Source organism: Anser brachyrhynchus, assembly GCF_964034855.1.
Source record: "Anser brachyrhynchus genome assembly, chromosome: 1".
In the NCBI taxonomy this organism is placed as follows: domain Eukaryota; kingdom Metazoa; phylum Chordata; class Aves; order Anseriformes; family Anatidae; genus Anser; species Anser brachyrhynchus.
In genome coordinates this window covers 114,306,913-114,320,576 of record NC_137694.1, presented here as the reverse complement: position 1 = coordinate 114,320,576, position 13,664 = coordinate 114,306,913, and positions in this window count along the sequence as shown.

Here is a 13,664-nt window from a genome sequence, read left to right as displayed (position 1 = left end):
CTCACTGCTGATGCAGTGTGTCCACTGCTACCTTGAATCTCACAAGTTTGTTCCTCAGAGTACTAACCACAAGTATCCAAGGACTGTAGGAAACTCTCATTTGCCATTTCAAAGCACACAGTTTCAGAGGAAGGTCTGAGAAACATGTAGTGACCGTGCCCTGAATACTCAGAAAGCAAACATAAACCACTCCCACCCCCCAATATTCTATTTTATTTTTAAAAAGTAATAAGTGTAAATATGTGACTTGAGAGGCCAGAGTCATGGCTTTTTCATGCTGGAGGTTGAGGGTGCTACAAAGGCAAGCTGTCCCTTCTACCTGTTAGTGTCTTTCATGGCCATCCTTGTGCCAGAGAGCAGCACGTAGAGCACTAATGAGTAACGTCACTCTTTCTAATAGAGCACAGGATAAAAATATGTCCTCATGCATTCTATATGCATATGTAAATACAAAACCTATCTTCTGAAAAAGCTTTTGGAAATGTTTTTGGGAATTCAAAAATGTCATGCGATATCTTACAGACTTCTGATGAAGAAGCTGCTCCAGTATGGTAGGAATTAAGGGAAAAAAGAAAAGAAAATGTATTGTGTGCTTTTAAAACCTGAAGATGATCTTTAATAGCCTGAGCATAACTGTATTGTGCTTCTGTGATTTTTTTCTTATGATGGAGTATACCTCATTGTGAAACAAGTACTCTGTGCACCACAGAAAAGCCAATACTCTCCTCTTAATCAAAGCTTTAATTTCTAGCTGTGATACTTCACACAATATCAACCCAAAATCAAAATTTACCACAGGTTTAGTACTAGGATGTTGCCCATCTTGAACTCCAAATCAGGACAGACTTTCAGAGGCGTTAGTAGAAAACAGAAATTGCTTGTGGAAAGAGATCTGCCATACACTGATACACTGCCAAGTGTATTTTTGTTTGCTTGTACTCGTGTTTGTCTATAGACACAGACAGGGATATAGATACAAATACAAATACAGATCCGGATACAAATGCAGATACAGATACACATGCCTCTTCTCCCTAATGTCTGCTCACCTTCTTGGCAGGGTTCGTAGCTGAGCACTGTATGCCTGCGGTAACAGGAGGTGAACTAGCTAGTACAAAGCCATCGTGGGAATACCTGCGTGGCTCTGCAGCGTGGCAGTGATTGTGGTCTAGACCTACTCCAAAGAAGTGATGGGTGGAGCTGGATCAGAGCTTTGAAATGCCAGAAGTCATCTGATCCGAGGGAGAAGATGAGCAAGCCAGGCTGAAGAGAAGGAGATGATAGTAATAGATTGAGCTGTGGGAACATGGCTCTTAGAGACATGGGCAGGGTTTTCCCTGGAGGGAGGATTGAAAGGAAACAGAGCTGAGAAAGAAATGAAGGAAAAATCAAGGAAGAAAAAGGACAAAGTCTGGGGCAAAGAGCCCAGAGCAGAGATGACTGGAACAAGGAGGAAGGAATGTGGAGGAGATCGGGATGTGATGCTCTCAAACTGGGAGTAGGGTTTAAGGAGAGGATATAAAAGGGGAGAAAGGGGAGGAGAAGTAAGAACGGATGGAGAAAGACTAGGATTCAGACAGGGCAGTCTTGAAGAAGACTAGGGTAGGGAAAGATGGTGCAGTAGGAAGTTGAATGGGCCATGCTAGAAGTGAACAGGCAGAGTCATGTACTTCAGAGCTTCTAATAAAAATGCACGTCTGGATTTCCCGCCTACCCACAGCCACCAGTCCTCCTCTGTCAGCAAATACCTGTGAATCTCCTGACAAAGTAATTTGTCTAATATTGCCCCTGTCCACACGTGGATGACAAGCGACTGCTCTTATCAGCTTCCCTGTTAGTTCAGAGTGGCAGGGCTCTGCCGTAGATCTAAAGGCTCCAGCCCTAATGACATTTACAGCAATATGATGCCACATGATGGAAGGGGTTTTCTTTTCTCTCTCTCTCTTTTTTTTTTTCTACTGTTTGCTTTTTTAAAAGCTAGCTAATTGCACATATAAAATCTGCTTTAAATGAGGATTAGGTTGCAAAATCAATACTACATAATGTGTGTAATTTTATCCTTCCTCTCACTTGCATATGCATTTTCAAATAATTGCAAATAATATAATTGCATACTATTCTTTCCATGGGGTCTATTCTACATTTACTTCTCAGGGTGGAGCTGCTCTGGAGCTATGTCAGGAGCTACATAGTTGAGAAGGCCAACATCTATAGGAGTTTTTTCACATTTATTTCAGAAAATGGAAGATGTGCAGTAAAGTGACAGTACGGGATCATGTGAAAAAGAAGGATTAACTCCTGGTTAAAACAGATGAGCTTTACCTTAGGGATGGATTCAATCCCTCCTTTGCTGCACAGTTCTTCTGTAATGCTGGATAAGTCGGTTAAACCACAGTTTTTGCAGGTGGCCATAAATTTCATGGTCCTAGTTTCTGGGTATCTGAATTGAGATTTTGTGGTCTAATTTGCAGAAGTGCTGAATGATCCCAGCTGAAACTGAATTCAGTTGGTGCTGGACGTATAAAGTGCTCTGAATGGAGGGCATAGCAATGTCTTGAAATATTCAGTTGAAATATTAACTGTCTCAAACCGAGTTGTCAAAATCTACAAAACCTTAAACTACAGATACTTCCAACCCAAGCTCATCCCGAAACCATTACACCCAAGAGGTAACAAAAAGTATTTAAGGCTGGGAATTATTTTCTGTGGAAAGAGGAGGAAGAGGAGTCCTTCTGCTGTCCAGCCGGATATCCCAGGAAGTGTCCTTCCCACCAAAATCCCAAATCCCAGGTGGTGTGGGAAGGCTGCTGTGAGTCACCTGGCCCTCTCCCAGAGACCCTCCACCACTGCTCCTTTGCACATGTGTTAATGGCTCTGCCAGACAGGACAGTGAGCAGGACAAACACGGCTACATGGAGATGGGAGTGGTGGTGGAGGGATCAGGGGGACCTTACAGGGTCCAGTTCTTCCAGACGAAGGCACTGGCTGTGGCACTGTGGAAATCAAGATGTAGTAGGGGACGAGGAGTCCCCTGGAGCACTCAGGTGGGTTTTCAGGTACTGCTGAGTGCTAGGGGGGGCTAGGAGAAAATGGGTATTGAGGGCTTAATGTGTAAGGAAGGCTTTAAACTAAAAGCCAGATGAGTCCAAAAGTAATTGTTGCAAATGGTAGCTTACCAGGGATAAAAGATGACAAGGAAACACCTCTATAAATGCATGAGCTTGTAGAAAATGACCCTGGAAAGAAAGCTTCAGAGCCCCCGTAGGTGTACTGTCAGCTTCTGTACCCCAGCTTACAGGCAGCCACTTCTTTAAACCTCAGCAAGAGGGTCATTAGCCCTCCAATGTGATCATATGCTACAGCAGACTAAGGACAAGAATAAAAGAATAGAAGGAGCCTGTAGGAATAAAATCAGAAAGGCCAAAGCAAAAAAAAAAAAAAAAAAGGCAATGTAATTAACAAAGGAAAGTGAAGGTAACAGGAAAGTGCTTCTGTACGTTACAAATTAGAGCAAAACAATGGCAAAGCAATGATCTACCCTTTGACCAGGATTGAAACCTAGTAAGAGGTGCCACAGAAAAAGCCAAAGTGATTGATGCCTTTTTCCCTTATTTCTCAGTTAAAAGAATTAGCTATGACCAGCTGACTAACTGTTAATATCTAAGGCTAAATAACAGGAAGAAAAGAACAGACTACTCGAGTTATTTTCCAGCCAGCCAGACCCGACACAACTCACGTGAGGGAATGTGGAAAACTGGGATCCTTTCCCACAACACCTGGAGAACAGGAGACCAGAGACAGGCAATGGTTGTACCCATCCTAAGAAAAGAAGAAAAGCAGTTTGAGGAGTACAGGCAGAGAAAACAGCCTAACTGGAATTCCTGGAAATACATTGAAACAAGTAATTCAACAAACTTTTCTTTTGTGTATGGGAGATAATGAATGGATAAGTAGAGGCCAACAAAGATTTGCCAGGAACACATCATGCCGAACCAAGCTGATTTTCTTCTTTGACAAGTAGAGGGCCATATGGACAATAGATATTACGTATCTTCACTTGAACAAGGCTTTCAACACAGTCTGTTGTGATTTCTTGTAAGTGAGCTAGAACAGAACTATTGTAAGGTGGACTCAGAGCTGCTTGGAAAAGAAAAAGAAAAAAAAAGAAGTGTTAGAGGAGTAATTATCATCAGTTCATTGTTGATGTGGAAGAATTATGGAAAGCAGTTTCCAGATGCCCTTCCCAGGACTTGTACCACTCACTATTTTTGTTGTGTGTAGGAAGGTGATGTATAGAGTACAGATTTCAAATTTGTTGAGAAAGTTCTGTGAGCAGGATTAGCATCTTGACTAATTGAAGAAAAGGTCTGAAAACAAAAGGAATCAGTGCAGTAAGTACAGGTGTAATCTATTAACACTTAGGCAATAAACCTTGGAGATTTTAGTCGATCTCAGGCTGACTACAAATTAACAGTGCTATACTGATGTGGAAAAGCAAGTATTGTGCTGAAATGTATAAATTGCTTAGGTGAGATGTGAGATAATTTTTCCACTCCTACTCAGCACTGGTGAGGTCTCAGTCTGGAAAATGGGCTCACTCTGTTCACTGGACTTTAGAGGGGAATGGGTGATCAGGGAAAGTCCTGAGAGCAAGAAAAAGTACTAAAAGTCTTAAGGAACTGACCCTGGAGGGAAATCTCTAAGAACTGGAGTTGTTTAGTCTAGAGAAGAGAGGACTGAGAAGAAACATGATAACGGTCTTGAAATATGTAAAAGGCAGCTGCTCACTGACAGGCAGTAAGTACTGCCCATGCTTAGAGGGAAGCAGAGAGCTTAAATGGTACCTGGAGTTAGGTTTCTGCTATGCATAAGGAACACCTTCCTAGCTAGGAGGCTAAGAAAGCCTTGCTGCCAGAAGAGGTCATTGAGTCTTTGGTGCTGATGGTTTAAAACACCCTTGAAAAAGACGTCATTGTGTTGGGAAGGGCGTACTAGACCCAAGGGCCGGAGCTTGTCAGGCAAGTGTGCGTAATAGCTTGCAGACACATATTTGAAAGGCATATGTAGCATCTGGACCTGGAGTCGTGGCACCGCGAGAGTGTCATCGTTGGGAAAAGCATCTCCCAGCTATCACTAAGCTTTGCCCAGCACATGTAACCTCAAAGGAGGGAGAAAGAAACTGGATGCAAATTTTGAAAGGTTGCTGACCCCTAGAGAATTTCTTGAGGCCTCTTCCCACCTTCTACATTTGTAAGTAGACGCAGCCTGTGCCAAAATGGCTGAATTACTGCTGCAGGGGATTCCTGTTACACGTGAAAAAACAGACATTAAGCCTTCACTGGTAACTTATCTGAATTTTTTTTCTAGCTACATCATGTGCATTTCTGGCCAAAGGAGCTTGAAATCCCATCACCTGGGAGACAAACAAGCACTAGCATTTCTCCTTTATGAGGAGACTGGAAGGTTTTGTCATGAACCTGAAAAGCTGTTTTGTTGCATCACTTTGCAAACATTTGGGAGGCAAACGTCCTTGTCCTTGTCCTGGGGGCCTGATATTCTGAATAGCCAAGCCAAGAAAGAGGAGTGAGAAGCAGCAGAGGTACAAAGAGGGGAAAACAACTTGCCTCACGTTGACACAATTGGGAGTGAAACCCAAGGCTTCCTGGTGTTCATGCTAGCACCATCCACCTTCTAGCACTGGTGTCAGGCTGTACCAGTGTTTGTTCCAATAGTTAGGTTTCCTCTACAGAGAACCCTTGTGAAGGTTGCATTGTATGTTGGCAATGGCTGCAGACTGTGTCTATTGCTGAGGCATCTTTCTAGTGCTGTGAAAGCTATAATGCAATTCTGTGAAATTAAAATGTCACTTCCCACATGCACAACGTTTCTCCCTAGTTTTACAGCTGTTTGCCATGCTCTGTGTGAGGGCATTTGCTGATAATGAATTGTGTTGTGGAAATATAATAATCTACAATGATCCACTTGTGTAATCTAGTTTAAACCTACATTCTCTCAGAGGAATCCCTAACCCAGATTAATTTAGAGGTGTGATGAGGTTTGACCCCATCACCCTTATAAATCACACAAGCAAAAAGATATGCAATTATTTTCCTATTAATGATACTGACACGTATATGCATGCTCATAATCCTGTAAATATATGATTAAAGTGGAAAAAAAAAAAAAGATAAAAATTCCTAAAGTATAATTCTCTCTCATTTCAGTGTAGCCCACCTGTCTCCTATTTCCCAGGGGAAAGCCCTGCTTCCTGGCTTAAGACTAGTCTGTTCCCAAACTCTAGTATATTGAAGCAAAGGATGTTCAGTCAGCTTTCACTTCTGCCTCTCTTCTGGGCATAATAATTTCTGCTCCAGGTTACCATTTATCCAGGTTTCCCTGGACATTTATTCTTTCTCCGTTCAAAAATTGTGTCTGGGCAGAAAATGCAGATTTCATACATTTCTCCACGATTTTCAGGTATCAGACAGCCTGACTGGAAGTGTGACTTTGAGCATGGCTGGTGGGTGTCCAACGATCATTGACTCACCTATCACATAACCACAGATCACCTCTACGCTTCATCACCTCTACGCTTCATGCACTGGGAGGCTGATGCTTCCAAGAAGCGTGAGCTCTACTGTGCATGTATTGTAGAGCTGATCAGTACCTGTGCAGGAATTCTGATGCTACACAAATGTTTTGGATGTACTGTGCATTTGCAGACCACCTAAAACACCCTGCAGAGCAAGTCTAATAATTTCAAAAGCCTCGGATTTAACACAGGTGTTATCCAGAACATGCACATGTATTTTTGCCTGAGCGATGTCCATGGATAAAAAAGAGCCTCCATAGGTCTTTGTGGAGATATTAGAAATACTGCAGAAATGAGAAACAATTAGAGCTAAATCCTAAATTACACTGTTTTTTTTCAAAGGAACAGAGGAAAGAGCAGTTAAGAATCCATTGAGAAGAGAGAGGAATATTTGGGGGAAATGGTCAGTTTACGCCAAGTATGCTTAGCAGGTGAGGAGGCAAATCTACCTCTCCCCGGGCTGCCCACCTGGCAAGTAAGCTAGCTGTGACATGCTTTACTCCCACTTTGAGATGTGCTATATATCCCACATCATTTGTTCCACAAGATTCAGGAATTCTCTCTTGGCATGACATAGAGACTATTTGTCAGGCGGCTTCTCTGGTTGCCTCTCATGCTGCCAGCCAGTGAAAGATTGTCGTGGGAAAAAAAAAAAAAAAGAAAAAAAAAAAGCCTTGCTATTAGTCTTTATTAAGGGTTTCTTTATTATGGGGCAACAATTGATAAATGTCTGTAATAAACAGGATCCTATATTTTCCCCAGTATTAACTCCAGTTCACTGTAGTTATACTACAGAGGAATTTAGTCTTAGCAATATTATGTTAAAAAAGCTATCTGGTGTCATATGAATGAGTTCAATTAGAGAATCCTAAATCTTTCAGATAATAGAAATATTCATGCATACACAACCTGCAGGAGATATGTATGTTGTTAAAACCAGAAGTTTCACATTCAGTTTTTACAGATGACTAATGCAGTTGTTACTCAATTTGTACAATTTACACTTGTGCAAGTGTATTATCCTTTACAAAGGTCAGGCCACTTACAGATGTTTAATGTTACTGATATCATCTACCTGGGAAATCAGATCACCTGAGAATTATGTGGGTTTACAGGAACAGTTTTCCTAAAATGATTGTGAAATTTCTGGTAATTTGTATTTCTGACTGGATGTCTTTTTGGTAGTGTTTCAAAACCCCGTACAAGAGGACTTCAAAACCGAAAGTAAAAGCCTGAACATCTGTCTGAATTCCCCCAAGATTTAGGGGCTTGGAATAAAATTATAGATTCATGTCTGAATCTCCCTAATTTTTTTTTGGAAAAGAAAGTTCCAGGTCTTGGAAAAGCTATAAGACAGCCTGGTATATGCTGCACTGGAATGATCTTGACCATCTGTTGGGTCTTCTGAACAAATACAGTCAATTGGGTCACAGAGAAATGGTAGCTAGCTTATAAAAGATCAGCAGCTGGCCAAGGGAGCATTGAATAGCTTGGTCTGAAGTCAAGCAGGACCAACACAGTCATGGTTGAACAGAAAAAATGCCACAGGAACCTAGCAAGCACACCAGCTTCTACCACTGTTTAAAGCACTGCCCCTCCAGTTAGCAGGGGAATACAAAATCTCCCACTTGAATCACTCCTGGTTCTGGGTGCTCTGAGGAATGCTTTCTCCAAGTTTCACTTAAGCTGTAAGTCAAAATGTTTGTATGTTCATTGGGAGGAAGAGGAATAGTTTATCTCTGCATCATTAGAATAATCTGACATAGCACCACAAAGAGCAGAAAGTGAGGCTGCAGCCTTGTCTAACTTTGCTCTTTCTGCACTTCTGAAGTCAGACAAGAAAAAGCATAACCCTGTTGAAAACGCTCAGCTGAAGATCCTAAAGTGAAGGTATTTCTCTAGATACAAAACTGGTGTTTCATCCTGAGGTCTTGCATTCAAAGGTGTCTCATAAGATTTACATACCAGAGGGATGCTGTCTGGTGACAGACCAGGATCATCTGTGACCGTGAACTGAGATTACAACAGATTTCTAAACCAATCACTCCTCCCTTCTCCTCCTCTTCGCAGATACAGACCTGCCAAAACAACTGACCCAGATCTTAAAAAAAAACAAAACACACATTTGTTCCTATTTTTGTTTGCTTTCATCTCTCACATTAATTGAGAAGATAAAACACTGTAAATGAGGTAGGAAAGAGTGTGCAGGTGGAAAAAATGACACCAGAAATTAAAGTATTACAGATGTTAAATTATCTTAGTGGATACTGGGGGAAAACACATCGGGGAAAACTACAGTATGGGATGTTTTCACACTACAAAATGCTAACACAAAAAGAAGGATACTCAGGCAATATTCTTTCTGCCCTCAGGACAGACTGATTTGGAAAGAACTTTTGTGGTCGCCCAAATGCATTTCTTTCTCCTCAAAATATTTAATTCCCTACTAAATTATCCAAATGAAGCTTTCTAGCTAAACAATGAATATTCAACACAATGATAATACCTCTGGATATTACTTTGTTTTTACCCATCTGATTCAAATACAATTATATTTTAAGTTCCCTTAAGAGAAGGAACTGATACATGCCTACCAATTTTTTTCATGGAATGCAGTATAATGAAATGTATACTAAATAAGTAATCTGCTGTCTTGGTTTTTATTATATTTTTTAAATTTACTGTAACTGAAATACTGGATTCTGAGAAAAGATTTATAGCAAACAATAAGACATATCTGTGTGGTAAATATATTCAGCTATATATCTAATTCCCATCAAACAAAATCAGTGCATGGATGTCCTATATTTAAATCATGGATATATTCAAACCAATCCACATCAAGAACTTAGTGGCTTTGGAAAAGCTAATGAATCTTCTAATAAATCTTCAGCATAACATATTTCAAGTCCCTCAGTGAATGAAGTGACAGAACAGTACAGTTCTGTGTAAGTGACAATTAAAGGCCAATTCTGCATTTGTGAGCATGAAACATTCAATTAGTTTGAACTTTTTAAAAGGGATTCTACCATGAAAAAAAAAAAAAAAAAAAAAAGGAATCGGGGCTTCTGTGTTTTTATCTCAATTATTTTTGCAGGAAAGGTGCTGCACCTAGAAATAAAAGAATATTCTGACCCCCAGACCTGATAAAACCATAGGCACTGAGGATCAACCCAGAGGTTTTTTTAATAGCTTAAGCATCATTTCCAGTCATAAAGCATGTTGCCCTTTTTATGGCCTTAATGGCATCTTAGCTATCCCATTGCTTTCAGTGAATTTGCCGAGTTAACTCAGTGTAATGCAATAATCAGCTCCGTCCCATCTGTAAGAGGGAAAAAGCTCCAGCTTGTTCAGTCCTTTTTTTTTTTTTATTCACAGTAAAGTAACAAAGAAAAAGCCTTGGGAAAAAAATGTACGAGCAAGAATATCGGAATGTGTAAAAAACAGAAGATCGGCTGTTTCTTCCATACTTCGAATAAGAACTCAGAAACCTCTCTCAGGACAGCAACTTCAAAACAGGAGACAAAAATGATACAAGCAACAGCTGAAAACAATTTGCAGCATCGTTTCTTATGGATACCAATCTACATCCCAAATCTCTGCCTTCTTCTTAGCTTTTGAGAAAATCAGTAGGATTTGCTTTCTATTTACAGTCCTGCTGGGTCTGTTCTGCAATTTAACACACAATTTAACAACACAGCAAGCCTGGTAAGAGCAAGAGTACATTGAACCTGAGTTACTAGGCACGACAAGTTAGGGCAAGCATGGAGCCTGGCAGAAGTGCACATAGCCCTCCCAAGAGCAGGAGAGGGAGCGGAGTGTACACGTACACACACATGCATGCGTTATTGTTCAGCAAGTGAGAATGAATGGGACTGTCTTTATGAGGTACCACAGTGTTCCTCAGCAGTGCATCCCATTAAAATAAGGATTTTCAGGCTTGCTTCAGCAACTACAAGTGTCTCGGAAAAAGTCATACCTTTCTTTTTTAGTGGAAGGTGATCCAGCTGTCACGTTTACCGGGACTTTCAATGCATGCAGAGCAATTACGGGGTTGGCAACGCTGCAAAAAAATGAGGTGAATCAGAACAGGACATTGCTTTCAGAACTGTATATTGTATCAGCAAAATACCAGGCTCTGTGTAAAGAAGTTATGATTAGGTAAGTCACGGAACTATTTCTATAGCAAATGTGTGTGGAAAAAAGAATATATATATGAGGAAGAAATAGCAAAACAGATGACAGCTGCAGGAAAGTAGGAAATCAAATAGCCCCTTGCAGAGATGTCATGAATGCTGATACACTAAAAAACATCCTAGCAATTCCCATTTCCGCTGGTGAAATTAGATACAAAAAAAAAAAAGTGGACACCGTGAAACAATGAACTGTATCATTGCTTTATGGGATGTGGAATTGTCTGTATTGTGTAATAAGATGTTACAAGTCAGCTAGGCAGAACAACTTGTGCTATTCTCAGCAGAACAACCCAGGACATAACAGCAACTCCTTTCCTTGCTTCTTAGCATTAAAGTCTGTGTAGTTTCCTCCCTGCACAAAATTGTGCAGAGAATATGATACAATCAGTAACTCTCAAGATCATTTCTTTCAGCTGGCACTTCTTTAATGTGCCCCATTCCCGGTTCTCATGGAAAACCTAGATTCTGAGATAGGAGATACCAAACACCTACCTCATGCTAGCAGCGCAGCAATGCACATAATTATACCCAGCGTTTTACACCCTCTTCCCCTCCAGTACTGGCCATGCAGTAGCTGACAATTCTGGCACGTTTCCATTGGCACCACCAACTACTCACGCTCAGCTCTGTGCCAACATCCCCTGATGTAAAATTAGAACAGTAACACCACATCCTCCCCTCCTTTGTTTGTTCACCTATTTAGATAGTGGTTTCAGCTGAGCCTGAGCTGTGCCCTCCCATGCACAAAGAGGGAACCAAGCACAAAGGAACCGTGCTGTCCAGGGCTCCCGCTACAGGCTGCGATAACACAGGTTGGTACCGATGGTAAGAACAACTTCTCCACGGTGGTCCCAGACTGCTGCAGACATAGATGGTGCTCAGAGCAGCATTCACTCTAGGGATTTTCTTTGCAGGCAGAAAGCCCCCTACAACACTCCTTTAGTTTCTTTGCTCGTAAAATATGTGCCAGAGAGGCTAAAGTCTCAGCTGTAGTCAATGATTAAGTGGTACGATGTTTTCCCTTACCTGGGGTACCGCTACAATGATCTTCCAGGGGTTCCTTCAACTTCAAAAGACACAGACCCTAGCAATCATCCTTATTACTGGCTGTGGTCATTTCCATGGAAATGTTATTTGTCCAGTGCTTTGTGCACGCCAGGCACACTGTGAACACAAAACAAGACAATGCCCAAACTATTTACAGGTTGGTGACCTGTGTCTGCCTCCTGTGGTGGCAACTCTACACAAACTCCAAAGGCATGCGCGCGCGTGTGTGTACACACGTATGTGTTCATGGAGGAGTTGTGGGGCCAGTTTAATTTTCAGCCAGATCAACCCCATGATTTGGCTCAACATACAGCCTGGTAGATGCTACTGTTGGCAGGCAGAGAGGGGAGGAATGAGCACGCGGGGAGGAAAGAGCAGCAGAGGAAAGGTGGGACCACGTTTCTGGTGGCAGCATAAGCACAAAACTGTGGAGCTGCACTACCAGAATCACTGTACTCATGTCTTTTTGGTGGCTTACGCTGCTATGGGTTAGCATGTGCTAACCCGTGTCTACATCCACTGCAGAGATGTGCACAGGACACTCAGGCCCTGCTCCAGGTGAGTGTAGGCTGCAGAACTGGGGGATGAACACACAACACAAAGATAACAAAGAAAGGAAAGTAACAAAACAGAAGTTCAGTCACCTGTAAAAAAACAGCAGCTCCAACCTGCATAAGATTTGTGGTGGAGTTTTCGATAGGCACAGTTGAAAGTACAATAAAATTGCACTTAGAAATGCACAGGAAGTGACAGACCTTTAGCAGAGGGGTAAGACAAAATTTGTCTGTCTTAACCTTAACTTCCAGGGCTCTAAGCATTTCTAAGTCTTGAAGCTGAGCAAACCCATTACCAGTATGAAAATGCCAAAGAAACAGGAACACTTTAATTTTGCTTTTTCCTATCTTTCTTTAAAAAAATAAAAATAAAAATAAAAATAAAAATAAAAATAAAAATAAAAATAAAAATAAAAATAAAAATAAAAATAAAAATAAAAAAAAATAAAAATAAAAATAAAAATAAAAAAAATAAAAATAAAAATAAAAATAAAAATAAAAATAAAAATAAAAATAAAAATAAAAATAAAAATAAAAATAAAAATAAATAAAAGGCTTTTACCACTTCCTAGTGAGGTTCTGAGTCAAAATTCTACCAAAATAAATAATTAACAATAATGAAATTGTTCCATATCATATAAACGATGGTCCCATATCTCATTTTTTATGTAGATGACTTATAGGTATCCTTTCATTTGACAAGGGAAAGAGGTTTATCTATATCTATAGATATCTATATATTTATATCTATCTATATAAATATCATACAGCGGAAGACTATCAAAGTTCTGAACTGAATCTGTTGAAGTTCTGGTATGTTCAATCCCCTTTTTTTTTTTTACGTAACATCACTAACAATCACTGTTTGTTGTCCACAAGGGATTTTCTGGTTTAAACAGATTCTTTTTGGCTTCTCACGTTCATCAGGCTCTGTCCAAAACGTCTCTACCCTGAAAGGATCCAAGTAATAGTTAGACTTTTTCTTGTTGTGTCACATCCAAAGATCACTCTTTAGATAGATGATCGCTGCACAACGCACCTTTCCAGGAAATCGTATGCTTTCTAATACGAGGTCTTTGTCAACAGAGCAGCTCAGCAGTTTTTCTATCTGGCCCGCATATAAAAGAATGATGCATTTGTTTCTTGCTCTTCAGCTGCTTTTACAGACGACAAACAGGTTTCTGTACTGGGCCCAGGAATAGAACAAGAAGGACTAATTTGTAATATGTAACTTGGCGTTGCGTGCTTTGAGAGTGGTGTTTGGAAGCAAAGAGA